This window comes from Athene noctua, chromosome 5, assembly GCF_965140245.1.
Source record: "Athene noctua chromosome 5, bAthNoc1.hap1.1, whole genome shotgun sequence".
In the NCBI taxonomy this organism is placed as follows: domain Eukaryota; kingdom Metazoa; phylum Chordata; class Aves; order Strigiformes; family Strigidae; genus Athene; species Athene noctua.
This window is the reverse complement of record NC_134041.1, coordinates 25,500,810-25,510,441: the sequence shown is the minus strand read 5'-3', so window position 1 is coordinate 25,510,441 and position 9,632 is coordinate 25,500,810.

Below are 9,632 nucleotides of genomic sequence, written 5' to 3'. Positions count from 1 at the left end.
CCCTTGCATTGCAGTAGAGATTAAGGAAAGCAGAACAAATTTTAAAACAACCTGAAAAACCTGGTGTCAAAAGAAGGCTGCCTTTATTCTGAGAGTTATTTTCCACCAATTAATTGTCGTTTATTAAGAACTTTCTGTCCATGCTGGTGACTAAAATTTATGGCATTTGAATGAACCATTCTACATGGATACATAAGCAGACTGAATTTGGAGCAAAATAGCTTTATTATTAATCTTCGTGTATCATTTCCTTGAAATATAAGGATAAGAAGATTACACGACCTAAAAATTTGGAGGGGTGTGTGTGGATAACTACTAAGGAGTCAAACTGAATTTACTGGGAATAATCAGGGCTGGCTGAGACTGAGTCAGCTCGGTGCTACCAGCTCTGCTGAGATTTCCTCTTTAGATAGGAGTTTGCAGGGCTGAGTAGTTCTTAAGTCTCTTGATGGCACAAAGCCAGTTCCCTGCTTCATCTGCCTGTAAAATTTCTTCTTCCAAAATAAAAAGTTTAGAGCATTTGGTGGAGTTAAGTATCGGTCAGTGATTGATATTTTTGTAAACATGGAAAAAAACCCAAAGATAATATTAGACTCAGAGACATGCTTAGTCTTTTTTTTTTTTTTTTTTTTCTTTATTGGCTGTATTATAAACTTCAGTAAAACTGTGATTAGCTCTGGCTATTTGCCTGTCTTGACAACTATAGATAGATGCTTTGTTATTGATTTGTAAGCTTAAAGTGTTTAATAAATGAGCTGAAGATTCGGTATTTATGTTACTAGTGCCTACTATGCATTTATAATTGGTAAGATGGAAAGCTATCTGGGTTTGGTTTTTTAACTTGTATTTTTAGGAAAGTGTTCCTCCCCACATTTGTAGAAATTAACTTTGGTTACCATTCTGATTTTAAAAGGAAATAGTACTAGGCAATCCAACAGAAATTTTTATAGGCATGCAATTAACTTTAGTTCTTCCTTCCCATATAGAGTTAAATTTTACTAGCATGAGCACTGTCTTAAAGATGTAAATGCCTTTATAACAGAGAACCATACTGATTTAACAATGTTATTTTTTTTTGCATATAGAAAAGAAATTATGTGGGGAAGGTTTGAAAAAACCTTGTTGAATAGATATTTGATACTTCACAATTAACAGCTGTGATTTTACCTGTGAACAATAGTTAGTGTTCTGAATTGTGGTCATTGTTATTAGAATCATTTTTGCTCAATCATTTGCTTCCTTTTATTGTTGTCTTATGTGCAATCATTGTCATTAGAATATTTGATTGATGAGTTCGCTGAGTTGAGATGACTTGGTCTTGGAAAACATTTTGTAGTTACAAATATGCATATATCCTTCCCCTCATCTTTGGCAACTAAAAAATTTGCATCATTATTAGTTGATGAATAATATTAAGATGAGGGGAGTCAACACTGCTGATTTGCACCCACTACAGTTTTCAGAAATATGACTATGAATTTTTTGCTGCTGGAGCCCATTTCTGGAAAGAGAACTAGATCATTAGTTGGCAGGAAACAGCATAGTTACATTGAAAACAATTTTCAGTAATTGATTATCTGGTTGATTCAATTTCCAGTCTTGGCTCTCACTTGGACCAGATGCAATTTTATCTCTCAACATAACTCACAGTTAAATTTTCCTGAAATGATATCTCTGTGAAATTTCTATTTGTACAACAGACTTAGTATTTATCTATCTATTAAAATCTAAAATAAATTGGGACAATCCCATCCCACATTCAGGAAAGTGTCCTATTTTTGGTCTCCATGCCAACTCTCTGGAGAAGTGTCTACTATTTTGTACCATCATTTCTTGTACATTCTCTTGTTACAGATAATAAACCTGCTCTCCTTTCTATTGCCCTAGTCTATTCATTTAAAAATTGTTTCATTTTTACAACACTAATGTTCTTCTCTCCAGCTTGGCAACCCTGGGATAATAGCATAAATCAGTGAAGAATTATTTTTGTTTAAGGCATTTCTAATTTTTAATTAAAAAGAAAAGTCAGACTCTTGCTGATCACCTACAGGATTGTGACTCTCCATGGTTACCTGTCACTCAAAGAGATCTAGCTCTGAGGAATGCTAATTAGCACTGTTAAAGCACTGGTAATTGAACTGTGGAGACAGCCTGCAGAAGGAGGCTGTTTGCATTCAGCACTGCTTTGCCATTTAAATGGACTAGTACAGTCATGAAGGTACGGTGGATAAAAGCAAAAAAAAAGCACTCAGGCTGTAATTTTTCATTTTGACTTCAAAGTTGTTTACAAAAGTGTTGCCTAGAAACGAGTGCTCGTACCAAAAAAGTGTCATGCATAGCAACTTCACTGACAACCGACACCTAAAAAGTGCACAGTGCCCTTCCTCTCTTACTTTTCTTGTTGCCTGGAACAGCAACTTGTAGCAGTGGAGCTCAAGATGCTGCCCTGGATGACCCATGCCACTCTCCGTTCAGTGCTGGGGTTTCAAGCAAGAGATTAAAAATTAAGAAAGCGCCAAATTTAAAACAAGCTGAAGGAAAACTCCAAGGGAAAGTAGTGTTCATGCTATGGTTGATGACTCTTTTTCCAGACATTTATCTGACTCCTGGTGCTGTGATGCCCACATGCCCTGGAATAATACACCTTCCATCATAGTATTTTACAGGTTTGTTGAGGTGAGGCAGAAAGTTTCTTGGCACAGTAGAAGTGAAACCCAAGCCTTCTATCACAAGGGCAGGCTTCTTGTCTGGCACCTTCAGATGGGCTTGATTTTTCTCTGAAGCAAATTATTCAGCATCTCCTGAAGATCTAGTACTTTTAAGAAAAGTACCCCAAAAGTGAGATAGCCATGTCATGCTGATCTAATACATCTTTATCATCTCTTTGGTTGCTTGTGTGATTTCTTTTTCCATTGTACAGTTTAATGTCTCACATTACTCTCCATGCCTTCAAAGAGTTGCATATTTGCTTAGTTAGCAAATATTGAGCAATCACATTCACATGTATGAAGTTGAACCATTACCTTGGTCCTTAGATTGTGATGTGACACATATGTGAGTCATACATTTAGATACTCTGAGAATAATGAATGCTTATTTTAAAATGTGTCCATCAGCTAATAGATGAAATGTGGATTTTTTTTTTCTGTTTATCAGATAAGTGTGTGCACAATTTAGTACCTGAAAGATCATGAGTTGATCATTTGATTCTGTAAAGTGAATATTTGCAGCATATAACAGCTACACTTTATTAAGCTGTGAATATTTGAGAGAGATGCTAACTTAAGCATTTCAGGATATTGATGACTTTTGTGATAAAATGCAAAGATATGATAATACACGAAGCATCCAAGTGTTATCTTCACAGATGAGTTAAACTTGAAATCCTTTTATCTTATGTGTAATGCTCCCATCTATTCTTGATGGATAATACTCTGACTCCAAACCTCAATGAGTCCAGGACTTCATGCAGACATTTTAGTGTGTGAGACTAAGTGTTAGATAGGTAGCATGCAAGAGCTATCTTATGTATCTCCATCTTAGTGTTTATTTAACCAAAACTGTTCCTGTGTGACATGTTCCCAGTTTTTTCATTCTTACTGGTTTGTGGAGAACAGTATGAAATTTTCCATGTTATGAGGAAAAAAAAAAATAAAATCAAGGGTTTCATGTCCCTGAAAGCTTATGATGGCAATTGAAATCTAACACTTTCCAGATCATATTATATCTGGAGAAAGGTAAGGCTGACCTGAAGAACTCTGTGCCAGCATGTTTCCGCCTTGCTCCATTCTTTCTAATGGGACATGTTGGCACATTCACCACGTTTCATTTCTCACAGGCATTTCGCAGGATCCTCCTGACCTGTGCCAGCTGGGTAGAGAAGGACACACATACCTTTTCACATGATTTACACTTAGTTATTCAAAAATACCAGGGGAAAAATTTGTATCTCAAGGTGTGCTCAGGAGTATAATGGTACATTGCCAGCTTTTAATCTGAATCATTTCAGACTGCTGCCTTGGGAGCACTGGCTTTTTTCACTTATTTGCAGGTTGGGTTTGAAGGGGTACTGACTTTCTCTCATTGATGTCAAGCTGTTATGTGTTTAGCCTTCGTGCTGCTTGTGACTTTTTGTCTCGGAAATGCTTCATGCATGCCAGGACCAGTGTGAAAAATGGGCAGGGTGAAGTATGTAGTCAATGTAAAGCATCATGCAGAGCCCAGACCCAAAGTGGAGGGTACAGGGCAGCCATGCTCTTGGCGGAGCCTTTGCAGCATGATGTGGTGCCCCCAGCATAGTGGAGATGTGGTTTTGATGTCAGGCAGACCTGTCCCCACTGTGGAGCTCCCTGCCTGGCATGCCTCATGGGTGCTGTGAAGAGGCAGGGTTGCTGGCTTTGCTGCTTCTTGCTGGGGCTGGGTTGCTGGAGTCTTTGGCAGCTGTGCCCATATCCCTGGGTGCAGGCAGGCACCTGTAAATAAGAAGGAAGATTGCCCCTAGCTCCCACCTGTCAGTTGAGCAAGCAAAGAAAGTCAACCTCAGAAAAGGATGTTTTGACTTAGCTACCCCAAAGGAAGCCTGGAGTCATTTTGACAGTCCAGGCATCATCTAGCCCTCGAATACATGACATTACTGATCGCCTAAATGTGAAAGCCCACTAGTTAGGGCACAGATTGTTGCCTACAGAGACCACATAAAGCCTTTACTGGCAGTGGGGAGCTGGTGCAGAGGCTGACAAAGGAGTGGGAGATACTGTATCAGGGTCTCCACAGGTACATGTGCTCCTGTGACCCGGCGCCTGGCTGTGAGGTGCTGCTGTTTCTGCAGCAGCCTGCGATGCTCTGGAGCCATGTCACAGCACAACTCTTTGATTGTGGTGAGTCTTTTAAATACACAGCGTAGTTTTTGAGACTAGACCAACAGTGACGTATCAGCAAATAGACTTTAAGGTCATTTAAATCTGTTAGTGGACTTACTGCATATCCCATTCATCTAGCAGGGCAAGATAGTGTTGTAAGACCTATTTTTGGACATCTGGGATATCAGTCACTGTGTGCATCTCTGAGGCACTGCAGGTAAAACACCATGCTGAAACAAAGAACTACTTCTGTGGCTTCAGAGGAAGTGTATTCAAATGTGTCTTTGCTCTTCCTCACCTATCTCTGGAGAATTACACCAGTTAGATTCACACACAGGAGCTCAGTTTTGAACTCAAAGAGTTTCTAAATGTGCAAACCTTTTGCAACTGTCAGGTCCAGATTTTTTGAGAAGAGGAGCCATATTTGTGTGGTGAATGTGGTGACGTGGAACGCTGGAGCAATAGATGTTTTGGTTTATTTTAGTCAGTGTTAAGAAGAAAAAGGGTCTGAATTGGGAAAATTAGACAGTGACTGTATCAAATTGGAGTTTCTCCTCTATTAACTTGCCAGAAAAAATATCAGTGTTACCAACAAACCCTAAAGACAAAAAGAATAGGTCACTTACCTGGTGTCACTCCACATGTGAAAACCAGAGATGAGACAGTAGTTGTCTTGAACCTGTGCCCTGTTCATTAGCCCAAGCTGCCTGCCACGCACGCTGTTAACAGAGACGCAGATAATCAGAGACAGAAGAAATCTGATGATACATTATTTGTATCTGCCTAGTCTTTACCAGGGCAGAGAGCCTTTCACTTCTAAGAAGTTGTCTGCAAAGCAGTATTTCCTCTTATGATTATGCCAGTACAATAATTATATTGCATTCAAAGCAATTTAATCTGAACTGCATATAAGTACTTTAGTATTAGGGAGTTACACCAGTGTGACTACAGAGGTTTAGTGCTCAGTTACAGCGGTATAATTGCCTCAGTAAATCTCCCCTGTGTTGACAAACCCTCAGACATGCAGAGTAGCAACGGTTTCCTGTAAGTAGACATGTTTCTGAGCATGGACTTGCCCCCAGTGCTGATGGCACTCAGATTTGGATTTTTGGAGCAGCAGTACACGTAGACACACTCAAAGCAGCACATGGCTGAATTTTGTCCCTTCTGTGTGGTGTATGATTGGGTGCATTGTTTTATGATTCGGGCCAGGAAAATGCATACAATAAGCTCTACAAGAAAAGCTAGTACAAAGGCATAGCTGGTTTTGAACAAGCAGCAATTTTTCAGTACTTTTTATACTAGACTACCCTCTTTCAGTTAAAGGTTGCAGTGTGTCCATTTTAATTTGAAAACACAGAGGACTCTGGAGGCTGGATCCTTTGCTCATGTAAATTAGTGTTGCTCCGTTCTCTTTGGTGCCATTGAGTTATGCTGTCACCTGATAACATTTGTTTTACTTCTATGGCAAAAGAGCTATAAAAGCCTTCCACTTTTGCAAGTGAACAGTAAGTAACCGTATCAATCAAAAGAGCTTAATAAAAACATTAAGAAACTATTCTCTGCTAATAGTAAATAAATCTAGGTTTGCTTACATATATTGTGAGTATGCTTATATTCTTTTATCAGTGGAGCTGTTGGAAACAGTTTGAGATGAACTGGATTTGAATGTCTGTATGGGCCTCGCTCAGCTGCTATGTGCAGCCGCACTGCACAGGTACAGCCGGAGTGTCTGTGTCACATCCTGCTGACACCAGCCGGGCTCCAGAGAGGCACACACCTCTGGGTTTGGAGGGTTATTGCATTACGTGCCAGCCTGATGTAATTCGTTATCCTGTTCTAATTGAGTCTGCTCCAGCAGTGAGAAGGAAAGTGCAATATTTAAAACTGTCATGTCCCTTAAACTACTGCTTTTTGGGGTCTTTGTGTGATGGTGTTGGGTAGATGTGGATGATCTTGCTGGAGGCTGTCAGACAGCCAGCGTTTATCATGACGTGCTGGGGTTATATGTTGCAGCAAGGGTGCTGCTCTCCATCGACCGCTGCAGCGTGTGATGCTGCACGGGCTGCCTGCACTGTGCCGGGAGAGGGATGCCAGCCCCAGGCCCCTGGTTTAGCCCCCCTACAGCTGTATCCCCTACTGATGTTAACAGATGGAAACATGTGACTTCAGCAGGTGCTGAACCATGCACAGCTTCTCTGAGCTAGGTTGTTTGCATTTTGTTCTTCATTCTGAGCAGATCTCTCCCCATCACCTTTAATACTGAAAAATTTAGCCATTTGATTTGAATATCATATTTCCCTTTCTGATTGTAAAACCATTCCTAAAATAGACTTGGAAACCAATTTGCAGTTTTGTCCCTGGAGCTCTCACAATGGTAGTGGGACAAGGGGCTCTGTGTCAAAGAATGATGTCTACCTCCAGCACCAGGCCCAAATAAAAGATTATAATAAAACACTTTTAAGGATGCATTTCACAGTTTATCCTTAGTGTGAATTGCTTCTTGCACTGTGAACTTTTTGGACTGTAGGGCTGCGAATTTTCCTTCGAGTCTGTCCTGGGTCACAACCAATAAAGGTCTTGGAGCAGAGATGGCAAAACTTCCGCTCTGAACTCCAGAGAACGTGAAAATGGAGCTCTAATGAGGACGTCTGTCCTATGACAGCTTTCCCAGCAAAGCAACAACCTGGCCATACTCTGGTGGAACACTAGAAACCCTTAGGGGATTCTAATGTGGCATGTACTCACTTCCTGATTAACTATACCTGCTGAAAAAGCTTTTTTGTTCTCAGGATCTTATGAATTGCTCCAGTCTGAAGGGTTACATTACAGAGCAGTTCATGAGTATGGCATTTCCTGGAACATATTTAAAGAAATATGGTGCAAGTGCATATATTGGCATACAGTCTTCAACCTTCCTGTAAATGAAATATTACCAAACCCAGAAAACAACCCACACCAAGAATAAAAAGACCCAAACCATTAAGGGTCTGTGAGGTGTCTAAAAGTAGGTGTGGACTATGTCATAAAGTGCATTTTGTTAGTATAATACTTTCAGCTTGCTTCTGAAACCTGAGTTTAAATTGCTGTTATACAGCTACACATTTTCTAAGTTCATGCTGACATTAGCTCAGTGTTACATTTGAGGAGTTAGAGGCTTCTTTGCAATGAAATGTAGAATTTAGATCGCCCATAGCACTGCGGTTGCACAGTTTGAAGATGTCCATGCCTCTCGAGTTGAATTCACCAGGCTCTGGTACTAACCTGTGGCAGAGCTCTTACAGTTTTGTGAATATATTTCAGACCTCTGGCTGCTCCACAGCCCAGGTATGCTTCAAAGATTATTTTTGTTTTACTGGCAGATAGATACAAAGCCGCCAAGGCTGGTGGGGTTTGTTTCTGTCATCTTCTGTGGCTGGTGGGATGCAGTCAGGCACGTGTTTACTGCCGGGTGACTTCTTTCCTCCCACACAGTGTGGAGTTCTGCAAGGGGAGGTCCAGAAAAGCAAAGGTGGCTGCAGTGGCAAAGGGGAACACGAGTTGAGAAGGGCCCTGGAGGGCCTGTGTGTTTCAGAGCAGGGAATGCAAGGCAGAAAACTTAAAGGAAAACTATTTCAGACTTTAGATATAAATCAAAATATGTGAGTAAGCTCTTGAGATAAGGTCTGGCGAGTAAAATGCTGTTCACAAAGAAATATCCTTTGTCATTTTAAGCAGTGAGTGACCTGTGTGTGCTTGGTGTCAAAGCTATGTTGCTTAACACCAGAGATAGGGGCTAACTTTCAATACATATCTGATTTCTTTGCCCTTGTTTTCTTCATGTGAAATATTAATGAAAATTCACACATACCATGTTTACATTTGTCAAATAAAATTTTTCATGCATTACTTAGCTCTGCATATAAGAGCTGAACTGCAGTGCTTGCAGTGAAAATACTGCTTCAGGCTCGAGATCAGTCATTGCTACTTTCTAATAATATAGAAGCCGTCTAAACAACAACCAGCTGCAGGTACACTGAAAATTGAAATATCAGCAGTTAGGAAAACCACAGACTGGTGCTAAAGGCACATCTTTCTGTGGAACGGGTGGTGGGGTGGCTGGTAGAAGGGTGGTGCCAGCCTCACGGCTCCCCTGTAGGAAGCAGCAAGCCATGCAGAGGCAGCAAGCCAGCAGGCACACACTCTGTGTGTCTTAAACATGTATTTTGGTCTCTAGCTTAAATATATCCTTTCTGGCTAAACAGAATTCCTAATGGTATCCTACTAATATACCGTAGCACAAATAATGTTAATTTTCCTAAGCCGTACTGAAGAGAATGGTTTTCTCCTTTTAAGCAGCTAGTTTTAAAAAGATTTTATCCAGCTTGAAGCTGGGAGAAAATTGCATAGAAAGCCCTGTTTGGCTAGGAGAAAAGTATATAGGGAAACAATCCCATATTGATAACAAGTGTGAATGAATTATGTACATTTGATAATATTGCTGCTGGCCACTTTCTCCTTGTTATTGAATTGTGTAACGTCAGCTCCCTTTTTTTTGTTTGTTCGAGTGGAGCAGCAGTCACGGGTTGCTGTATTTTAGACTGACTACCAAGCAGGTGGTGGCTCTTGTTTCATAACTTACTCTTCTGTTATAAGCAGACACAGGAGATCGGTTTGGTGAAGACATTGTAAATGGCCTATAAACAATTTGGCACCAATTAAGGATTATTTCTCATACTGGTGGGGGTTAGGGGCCTCAGGTTTAATTAAGACCCCACAGTCCTTGATATCATG